We start from the raw sequence: 12,051 nt of genomic DNA, 5'->3' as shown, positions 1-12,051 counted from the left end.
ATTACAGATGTGTGATATTATAAAAATGTGCTGCTCTGCGAGTGTGAAAACACTATGCCATAAGGGGAGGGAGGGAGATTTCTTTGCATGTTCTAACCTGCTGTAGCATATTTATCACATAAGACTCTTGGGATTAAGAAGCTGGCATGTTTCAAACATATCCTACTTGTTTGACTATCACAGTATTGGAAGGAGACATCCAGTGCTCCAGGCTTCTTCTGTACTACAATTAATTGTAAGCCACGCATAGAGACTGATTACTTTGCCCCAGAGCTATTTGGCTCTCCAGGCTAAACAACCACTAACTGCCTGAGAGTAACTACAGAAATCAAATACACAGCCAGCTCTTTGCAGGTCTTTACTCCAGGCTGGAAAACAGCATGTCCACCCTTGAGCATTCAAGGGAGTATGTGGGAAAATAGTGTGGAGGAATAAAGGTAAGACATGGGAATTATTTTGCAAGGCAGTATGAGTCTCTAATAGCTCAGGAATTAAGAGGTGAGATGTAATCAATCACTACAACTAATTAATTGTTTAACCTTGACAAAGTCCTCACTGATTGATTCTGTGCACATATTGGGAATATTAGCTACTGAAAAGAAGGAGTCACCCAGATTTCTGAAGGCCTTTCAGGAACGCTCTAAAGCCAACAAACAGACTATCTCTCAGAGTATCCCACTTACAGCTCATTATGTAAGAGGTAAAGCAGTCATTTAGCTGTAGCCACATTACTGGGTCTCCTCACGATTTCCAAACTTAAGTACCACTTGCAAAGAAGTCATACCCCAGATCTGAAAGCCCTTTCCCACCATCTCATTGTCCCTGCCCAGCACAACTGTTGCAATAACCCCGAGGACAAAGCCAGGAAGTCTGTGATACACCCCAGGCCCTGACCATCACAGCTTTAAGCTGAAAAATTTTGAGGGCAGTCAGTCTGGAGCACAATGATGATAAGTGACTATCATCTTTGTTGTGGGGTATTTGAGTCTCTTTATGCTTGAATGCTAAATGTTCTTTTAAAGACTGTTATTTTAGCTCCCTTTACAGCACAGAAGGGATCATCAACACTGAAAGTACCAACATACTTGAGCCAGAGGCTAAAAAAGTGTTTTTACTACAGAACACAGTAGAAACATGCTAGGGGACATGCATATGAAGAAAAGTAAAAGCTCCTACTCTCTCAAAATTTCTTGGTCCCAGCTAGCACGTTGGCATGTCTGAAATCAGCCTGGTATAAGCAATATGCTCTTTCAGATTTTGGAAGAAACCATAAACCTAAAAGGTATCCACTACTGCTCCCTTCCCCCTAAAGAATAGCCCAAGCCTTTGCTAAGAGCACATACCTTGCACTGTGCCCAGAACCTTTATGTAAGAAGATATTAAAAAATAAAATCACATCTTGCATGCCTTTGCAGAGGCAACTCCACTGCCAGACCCTCAGCTGCACTATGCTGGAAGCACTAGCATAAGAATCAGAGTCCTTTTATGCCTGCTGTGTCAGGGTCAGTGTAAACTTACACCTGCCTCAGGATTAATTTAGCAATTAGCAATTACTTGGTAAATTAAGGAAGACAGGAGAGTTTCCTCTCAAATAGGCTATTATTAAACAAGAGAAAAACTGAGCACGTTATTTCTGTCCTCACAGAGCACCAAACAGACTAGGGTAGGTTTGTAGAGTTTTAGGGTTTTGATTTACAAAGATGTCTTAGTGTCTTCCGTTTTCAACTTTGCTAACATTGTTGATATTTTGCTGTGCAAATCCATGTTCTTTCAAAACTTTCCTTCTGCCTCAAAAAACCGTAATTGGCCCGGCCACCAGCAACATTCAATGCTCAGGCCTTTTTCCTGCTTAAATACAAAGCTGGCTAGGAACAGGAAGCGAGTGTCTCTCCAGAACTGCACAGCTCTGCCCAGCCGAACAGAAATAATCCTACAGCACTAGTACCTGGGGATGTCTCATTTGTTCAAAGTTGTGCATGCACATGCCTTTTTACTTACCAGAAGCAGTAGAGGACAGTCAGATCAGGTCCTGGTTAATAGCAGCAAGTACTTTTTTGTTGGCTGTGTGTAAGCTTCACCTTATCTGTTAAAAAAAACAAATAAACAAACAAACAAACAAAACTTTTCTGCCCTGAACAAGTTGTTCAACTGTCATGGGGAAACCTCAAAGGCAGGGGCATTCACTGAATAAGAGCCCCATGGGAAGGCAAGGATTTAACACGACTGATGGGATTTCCACATATTCTGGGCTGCAGATTAGGAGAAACTCAGGAAAGGTCTGGCAGTGCATAAACCAGAAAAGGGACAGGTCCAGAGCCTGCTGCCATTCAAAGACAAGAGAGCCGCATTAGCCCGTATTAAGGAAGACAAGAATAAGTCTAAGGAGTTTTCTTTAATGCCTGTCACCTGAAACCCAGGTTCTTCTTATACGATTTCCAAATGTTTTTGATTGTGGCTTAATGTCTGTTTGATAGAGCAATAAGCAAAGCTCTCGGATTTTGTGTACTCGGAAAGCCCCCAAAACTCTAATGGCAGAATCTCAGTCCCATTTATTTCCACTTCACAGAACTGGAGGGTCAGGCTCTTCTGGGAATCTGGTCATGAAGTTACCTGTATGGGAGCAGAACTCTCTAGAAAATCAGCCCCTTAGTATATGGAGGGCATGAAATGTCTTTTGATGAACGGATGTGCAGGTGCATTTGAGGGTAAGGAGTAAAGGAATGTAATGTTTGAATATGTTATGCCCAGAATTAAAAAAAAAAAAAAAAAAGGCAGTATTGCCAGGCAGTTGCACGAGACTCAGTTAAAAATAACAAAATCTGTGGTCCTTACAAATAGAGGGCCCACAAACAAACAGCAGTACTTCGGTCAGCGTATGTGATCACAGCTCCTGGTAGTACTGTTTGTTTTTATGCCACGGACAACATACTTGGTAGGTCTTCTCTGGGTTGGCAATGCCTTTTGATGCACTATTTACCCAGGTTTGGGTCAGGGTTATGCCAATTCCCCTTGCTCTGACCTCTCCTCCACATACAGCTCAGCAGCGAGCGTGACACCCAGGCGACACTACACACAGCATCATCAAACCAGCACTGAGAACCAGCTTATCAACAGTTGTCCTCTAGCCACCTGTTACAGAAACGCAGCAAGAGCTGGCCCGTGCCCGAGCTTCACGTGAAAGCCTGGAGTGCCAGGACTGAACTTGTAATACGCAGGACTGAATCCCCTGCCCGTCGAGAGCTGGTTGAATGCAAGGGAGGAAAAGGGACTTGCGCAAACTAATATTTTGAAAGAGAGTGGGGAAATACCACTACTCTTGTGCAAGCTTAGCAGAAATTCATTAGTGCCCAGGGTCATTGAGGCCTGCCTGGCAGCAGCCTCCAGATTTGTGTTAGAAGATCTCTAGTGCAATACCAATTCGGAGAGCACTGCTCCAACTCTTGGGCCACTGATCACGCGATGTCCTGCAACTGCCCAGTTTTTTTGAGAAAAAAAAGCCAAGCACCTCCTAGAAAAATGCCCACAGATCCGAATGCTGCTTAAAACACGAGGCCTTCATGTGCCTGGTGTGTGGAAGGTAGAGATCCCAAATGACACAAATGCATAATGGATTGTCCAGGAACAATGGCAGACCTGGAAGAATGAGTACTGAAACAGAAAGTATGTAGTGTTGCAAGAAATAAAGATCTATTTTTAAATAACCAACTCATCCAAAGGGGCAGATATGTTTTGTTTGCTCCCCTGAGTAATAGTAAAGTGGTGGTGGAAAGAGTCTCATCTTTTATGGAAATAAGGCAGAAAAACTGAATTCTTATTGTAAATGTTACCAATATCAACCAACACCCTACAAGTAACTTCCAGAGCATAACAAGGTATTCAGTGAGTATTTACTATACAATATTCTGTCTGACTTACCAGTTTCCTCCAAAAACCTACCGTGGCAACTTCAAGACATCTTGTTATTTCTTACTTTAAACAGAGGACAGGCTAGCACAAAGCGCCTGCTTGTATGTATCCCAAGCAAAATTTGGATGAGCAAAACCTGGATTGTGTTTGCAAATGGCTCCTGGATTTATAGAAGACCTTGACAGAATGTTTGCTATTGATTTTCATACCTGGGATTTTCAAAATCCTACGACTACTCTAAACCTTATTTATATATAAGTGATTTTTTAAATAGATTTTGGACTAGGCAGTGTGGTCTAAGGTTTAAAGTAAAGGGCTGAGAAACAGGAAACTTGGCAGAATTGGGTTGGATGACAGCCTGGATAAATGCATGTGGTTTGTTTGCATGATTTTCAGTTAATAACAAAGGAGATCAGATGTCTCAGAAAATTCAGAAAAAGGAAACAAAGCTTTATCCTGCCAGTTAGAAAAAAAAAACAACAAAACCTTCATATGGAGGTAACTGAATTTCTAAATTGTAATGGAAAGTAGTTAAGTGTCTTGCCACTTAAAATTGCAATGCACAAAGCCCTAGATAATGTACTGCAGGGGACAATCCTGTGCCAGTTTGAAACAGGACATCTAGAAGGGTTGGACCTGTGACTGAAGAAGTGTTGGGACACCGTGGACAAAAACCAACCAGTGATCAGCTGAGTGTTCCTGTCCTCTCACTGATACCAATCAATGATCCAGAAAAAGCTGAACAAAATCCCTTTAATGTATTATGGAAACAGTCAAAAACATTTTTTATCTGTTTTCCCAAAGCTGCTCTTCCGTATAGAGATAGAACCAAAAGGCATATGAGGTCTAATATGTCTTGTAATTGTTATCCTACCTAGGGCAAGTTCAGGTATTATTTTGTGTGTGTGTCTGTGAGTGCACGCAAAGGTCTGATCTTTTGAAGAAAGCTTGGAGAGCTGTCCAAGAGGTTAATTAAAGGCAATGATTTCTTTTTAAAGAAAGCACTCCAAAGACTCATAAATAAGTCTGCGGAAGGAAGACATCCAATTATTTGAGGTGAAGAAAGGGATAATTTTGTAGATATTCTACTGTTCCAGTGCTGATTGCAGGACTGTCTCTCTTTGATCTTCTCTGATGCTCACTCCCCTCCTAAACTGCAGAACAACACAAGCTCCAAGGGGCTGCAGGCAAGAACAAGGCAAGTGAAGCTCTGACCTTGCGATGAGTACTGAAGATAGAGTGCATCCGTTTTCTGCTTTTTTTCTTACCTTTTTTCTGAATATTACTCCTATGCTTACATTTTCCTAACAACTTCCCAATTAAAAAAAACAAAACAAAACAAAAACAAAGCAAAACACTGTGAAAGTTTGTCAGTTTGCATGATGAAGCGTGTGTAAGTGGGCCTTCAGTACATCTTCAGTTATACATCTTATTTTCCTTGAGGCTGGATTACCGGATACTTTATTTGCAACCTTCGGAATGAGGACACCAAGAAGTTATTGCTCCTTGCTTGAGAAACTTTTGGTTTTAGTCAATAATCATAATTTTATATCACAGCAAGCCCTTTTTACCTGAGAACTATGAAGGTCAATCACACAGCTTCACTATATGGAAAATATTATTGGGTCTACCTGACATCTGCAGAAGCTATGCTAGCATTACAGCACTGAGAGAATAATTTGCCAAACAGCCTTTAAATTTGTGTCCCTCGTGGTTCAGGCTATACAGGCAGGGCTTGGTCTTAGAGGTGAGAGTGCTTGCTCTGGAGTCAAACTGGTAACAGGTGCTTAACTTCAATCTGATTCACCTAGCGCCTAAATTCCAGGTATTTTCACATGGTGAATTCAAGCCTTTAAATTTAAAGTTGTTTAAAGGTTGTTTAAAAGTTCAGCTAAACTTTTTTGCAGGAAACCTTAACAATAAAAACAATAAAAGTTGTTTACATCACGCTGAAATTCAACAGCTTAATGCCAGCTTACAAATCAGACTTGTGAGTATTGTTGATTAAACACTAAAATATTGTTGCTTAAGTGTTATTGCTTAAACTTGAGACTTTCTTTTGAGATATCATTATCCTTATGAGAAGAATTTCAGATTAATTTATTCTGAAAATTTTATCTTCTACAGCTTACCTGTCTTAACTTTCTGTCATAATTATCTGAATTTTTTTCTTGATTAAAAAGTCAACATCCAGTGTCCTCCTTGAATATTACACTTTGAATGTGTAGAGTGTAAAAACACACTTCTCAAAGTATGCCCACTTTGGGTAACAACCTTGTTAGGCCGTAGGGTTACTGTACACCACTGCAGACAGTGTTCACGGATTCCCACCTTGAATCCTTCTCAGTTCCTTGAAGGAGTCATGGGATTTTCCTTTTCTTTTGCTTGTTCCTTCATATTCTGGCAATGTTTCCATTTCTCTGACATTACTTTCTAAAGTCACGAGTAGTAATTTTCTAGTGCATAAGAAATATCAACAGATGAAAACAGATGAGTTGAGCAGCTCATGGCCTCATGTATGCGTGCAGGAATGGAGGCCGTGGGGTAGGGTGGTCTTGGGAGCTCACCTGTCCCTTTGTTCAACAGCTCTGGAAGCTTCTGGTGTTTGAGACCTGTATTCCCATCCAATCCATTGGATGAGGAGGGGGTTTTATGTAGACTAAGAAATATGTTTATTCTTCGATGTCTTTGGATCTTTGATGCCTTATTAATACTTAGTTTGGTATTGCCAATAGCAGCAGAGGAACAGCTAGGACGTGAAATCTTGACACTAGTGTGGAAGAAGAAAGAAAACGAAGCAAGTCATTCACATATTTCTGCAAGAAGTATTTACAGGTGGCATTCTGGACAGAAAAGACCATATCCACACTGTGACCCAAATCTGTCTACTTCCTGCATGGGCCCCAACAAGCACAACTGCAGGCACAGCCGGAACATGCTCTTCAGAGTGTGCAGACCCTGTGTACACTGGATGTGTTGGCCTGTCCCCAGAAACCCATGCACAGGCTTTCGCACTGAACAGATTACCTGTACGGCAGCCATGCAGAATAAGGTGGATGGGAAAGGAAGTATATGTGTCTCCAAAGGCTCATGAAAGAAGGTGCTTTTTCAGAGCAGTGCAATTACATATAGCTATTTAGAGACACAGGGAGACCACAGAATAAAGAAAAAAAAAAAAAAGTTACTTTCAGCAAGGCTCTACAGAAATAGCTGGCTAGTCATAACGAGAGTTTGGTTGGCCAAGGGGCTGATTTTACCCATGGAAAGAAAAATCTTCTGAAAATAGAGACTCGTTGGATGGCATGTATTTTCCAGCAGTATTCCTTTAACATGCCCTGGCTTCTTTTGGAAAACTTGCTCTGAAGAAGTCATCCTCCATGTTCATCCAGGCCTTCATCTTTATGATTAGAAAACTCCTAGCCTGTGGGCAAGTACTATCACAGTTTGTATTATGTGGTTGTCTTCCTCAGAAAAATGCTCATCTGCAAGTTTTCAACAGTTTACTGAAGATTCCTACTTAAGAATCTTCTATGTGCAACATATCAGGTGAAAAATGTCAGTCATGCTTGGTATGGCCATGTCCTTTTGTTTAAGTGTGATCATGTCTTTTTTTTTTTTCCATGGGAAAAAATATGCCTGTCTCTGTGTGGATGTATTTCTACTCTTTACCACATTCTGAAATAGCAATGTAAAATGTCTTGAAATTTTCCACCAAAAAAAAGCAATAACAAAAAACCCAACAGCTCTGGGATGAGTTCATGCCTGGAATGTTTCTTAAAAAAAATATCACAGAAGATTATATTTCAAAAGAGAGTGATGAATAATGGAAAGTATGAACTGTGAAGTTCTATTATATCAGTTGTATTTAGGTTAACCACATTTAATTTTTTTAAGCTCATAAATCCTTAAGAAATGTTAATCACATGATGGACTTATTTGTAAATTTGCATACTGCCCTGAAGGAGACACTGATTGTTGCATTCTGTGGTGACTCATGAGCATCTCTGGTTCAGGCTGCCAGGACTGAGAAAGCAAATTGAGTAGTATGATCTTGTATGAACTGTGATTAATTTTCCAGTAGAGTTATCCTCAGGACACTCCATAGCAATTTTTAACACACTAAGATAGGAAAACTAAAAAAAAAAGGGTGATATAAAGCAGTCTTTTAAGTTTGAAACTTAGCATTGTTTTCTTTCATTCTGTTAAAACTGAAAATTATGCACTCTAAGCACACATACACACTCAAAAAGGAATATCCTACATTTTAGTTGCCCACTGTATTCAAAATAATTATTCCAACAAGTGCACACAAAAAGCTTTCAAACAGTATGTGGAAGTCCTTTTCATTAATAAAGATACTATTAGTTCTTAATTTTGCTTCCAAATTCAAGTATCACCAACTTTACACAACAGTTCTTGTTCGCTAAGTGTTACTCTAATCAGAAGTAAACCTGCATGCATGCTACATATTAATAACACGTATGTATTTTTAGATTGAATTCTTTATTGCATTTCAGTGAAAAAATAAGCCTACAGTAAACTCAAAGCTCTACCAAGTGATGCCATCTGTTTTTTTCTTCTATTGACAAGACAGATTTAAGATACATTTAATTAAAGTATTATCAATGATTAAATATATCACGAGTGACAACGTATGGTAGTAGACACAATTAAAAAATAGTTACTTGGGTTCCTATTTATCTGTCAAGTGAACTGATTTATCTGCTGTCCATAAAAGAACATCAGATGTAGTCTAATGGCTTTTTAATAGAAGGAAGCTTGACAAAATACTGGCAGATGGTACTTTGGGTAATGATCCAGACTGCAATGATCTCAGTAATGACTTGTTCTATCTATTTACCTGGCCTCAAACAAAGGCAGGGTAAAAGCTAAAATGATTCAACTAGCATAGGCTGCTCTGGCACTGTAATGGTTTAAATCTCTGAAGCAGCCCATTCGCTTCTGTAGCAGGAGAAAACATGAATTTGATTAAAACAGCATAAATGCAACAGGAAAATCTTCCTCCTCCGCAGCCAGTTTGGGAATGGAAACTTACCTAGTTCTCATGATCCCTTTTTTTTTTTTCTTTCCTGTTGTTGCTGTGAAGTGGTCAGTTCAGGGGAAATTCTGTCCTTTAAAGGAAAAAGATTTCCTAGCAGCACTGGGCCACTCTAGCATGCCACTTCTCAAGGCATGATGATCTGCTTCCAGAACAGGGGCAATGCAAGTAAGGAAGGTGTTAGGAATCAAGAAGGACTGTTGTGTGCCCTGAAAATCCTCCTTTTGCCTTACATTGACATGGCTCGTGGTACAGGGCTTACAATGACTGTTTTTCTACTTCCCTCTACAACTCATAGAAACAAATCCAAACAGTCGTCATAAACTGCAAGGAGGATCTCCTGACTTTGTCACAGTTACACAGTTTCTGAAACCTGAAAAAAATAGTCGTGTCCTGTAAAATTCCATTTCAGATACTGAAAGTCCCATTGTTTGATGATCTAAGAAAATACAAATGGAAGCCTCATGCAGATTTTCATACATACCTAAACATAATGAGAAAACTCTTGCAATTAACATTCTATAGTAAGTACCATTGGAACAGAAAAGGTCTGTTGAACTTTGTCTCCCAACCTCACTTACCATGATACTTCCACTACTGAAAACAGTGCTCAGAAACTTGTTGATCTACTCTCTCAGAAATACCCATCCCAATAATAAACAGGATGACTTGAACTTCAAATCAGCTCAGAACTGGTGTCACACGGTATAAATTAAGAGGTCATTGCAATCTGCTCCAGAGGAACTACGTGTGATGCTGGACAGTTTGCCGCGGCATGGGACAACAGAGAAGCAATATTACACTGGGGTACACAGGTGTTGGTGACAGGCAAGAGACATATCCTGAGAGAATAGCTATGATATTTATATGCACTTTTAGTCAACACACCCAGCCTAGCTGTTGTCAAATTAGTCCACTGTAGAGATGTACTTCTGGGTTTCAAGTACTTTGGGATGCCTTAGAAGCACAAATGGCAAAGTTGTGCTATTTTCCATTAGGTGTGTTCAGTGTTTAGGTGAACTGCTGTGGACATTTTAGCACTGTGAAATCCTGAGCCCCTCGCAGAGCCATTCAGTCCATCTGTAAAGATCTGCAAGGATCACTTAGAGAGAACTTCTGCAGATAGTAAAAATCTGCTCCTTCCATAGCAGCATCAGCTACAAGACTTCCTTTTCTCACAAAGCAAGTGCTTTTCATTTACAAGCATAGTCCACCAATTTCTGGTTTGGAAGGATTGGTCTAATTTCCTGTGAGCATATGAGAAAACCTCAGAAAGATTTGTCTCATAAGACATCTGGCCAGGTCTAGCGTATGGCACTCCCAGTACTCAGACCTTCACCCTGTGTGAGGCTGGAGCATTGGCTTTATGAGTTTCTACAAACTGCTGACAGACATGGGGAGATATGAACTCTGGTAGCTAGGGCTGAGATTAAAATCTGTATATTCACTCCCTTCCAGTCTGCAGGAAGCTAAATGCTTGTTCATTCTGTTATAATCTGCACAGAAAGCCAGTGTTTAGCTCTGCAGGCTGGCACGTGGAAAATGATGTTTGAGAACTAACCTGCATGCAGATGATCTGCATTGAGGATACACAGATAAACAGAACAACATGCTGTATTCTCCCGTATCTCACTTGATGTTCTGACAACTGACATCCTTTTAAAAGTACTCATACTTGAAATGAAGTCCTCAGCTAATCTACAGCCTTAAGAAACTCCACAAAATTTGAGATGAGGGAATCATCACCAAGGGTATTACAGGTTGGAAAGAGCAAGAGATGGGAAATCAGGTGCAGGAAGGATATAAGGGAAATGAATAAGGTTAAAGGACACCAAAGGCTGATTAATTCCTAAGGAAGATAAGGAGAAAACTTCCCTTCCTATTACCTGCGCAGCTAACCAACAAATGTCAGTACCTTTTGTACGGATAATACAAATATACATAGGAAAATATGGGAAACACTGATTTACAAAGAGCATTTTTGTCCTGCTTGCTACTTCTTCTTTAATTTTATATAATAGGCACTATCTTAGAGAGAACTAAAACACTTGAGGTATTTATATGTTTCATACATATGACCTAAAATGGATGCTCCTTCTCTAGTCAAGTGACATAGTGAGCCTCACAAATCTTTAAGACCTTAAGGATTTGAACAGGATACTCACTCAACATTTAAATCCCTGGATTGATTAACATGAACATTAGAAGCACATAGGTATATCCAGTGAGTCAAGTGATGCATCAAACCATGGAAGTGATATTCACTTTAGCTGAAGCTGGTTTGTCTGTGATCAAAGTCTTTAACCAACATTTAGTTTCTTTGATTGAATTTTATATTTGGGAAAGGTTTATTATGCCTCAGGAATTCTCTTCTTTCTCAGTAATATCTTGAACAGTAGTCAGTCCTCTTGAGATACCGTTCTATAAACAATCCAATTTCCAATTCTTTTTAAACTTCTACCATGGACATGATCCATTCCAGAAAAAAATACTCTTACAAATATTTGGGGGTAATCAGAGTCTAATTTTTCATAACAAGTTCTTTATTAATGATCTTACTTTCTAATAAACCTGTTATTTCATCACATCTGCCTTCACCTGATTTTTACAGCTGTGAAATAAGAAGCAAGTCCCGAAAGGTGTTTTTATTTCTTCCAGAATATTGAGTAGCTCCTTATAGCAACAACCGATATAAAGGTCATAATCGCTAACGGCCAGGTTACAGGTATAGTCACACAACTCAAAAGTTTCCTTTCAGTGCTTTTGGGGGTTATTTTTGTAACATGAACTGGATAATCTAGAGAGTTATTTGTTTGGTTGTTCCAAGGGCCTATCCAGCATACTGTAATGAACATTTCTGCTTGGGACACTTAGATGTAATCTTTTCTATCACTTTCCTTTTGGTGATTTGTTTTGTTCTTTCTTGCCTGTATTCACAAGCAGTTTTCAAATGTAGGGTCCTTTAAAAGTTACTGAAACAAAAGATGTCAAAGAGGAGGAAATTTCTAAAACACTACGAAAATCACAAACGGATTTTGTTTAGGAAGTTGCTGTACATCCTTCCACTTGAATTTTTTTTTCCTGTA

This window comes from Rissa tridactyla, chromosome 4 (assembly GCF_028500815.1).
Source record: "Rissa tridactyla isolate bRisTri1 chromosome 4, bRisTri1.patW.cur.20221130, whole genome shotgun sequence".
Classification (NCBI taxonomy): domain Eukaryota; kingdom Metazoa; phylum Chordata; class Aves; order Charadriiformes; family Laridae; genus Rissa; species Rissa tridactyla.
This window is presented reverse-complemented; position numbering follows the sequence as displayed.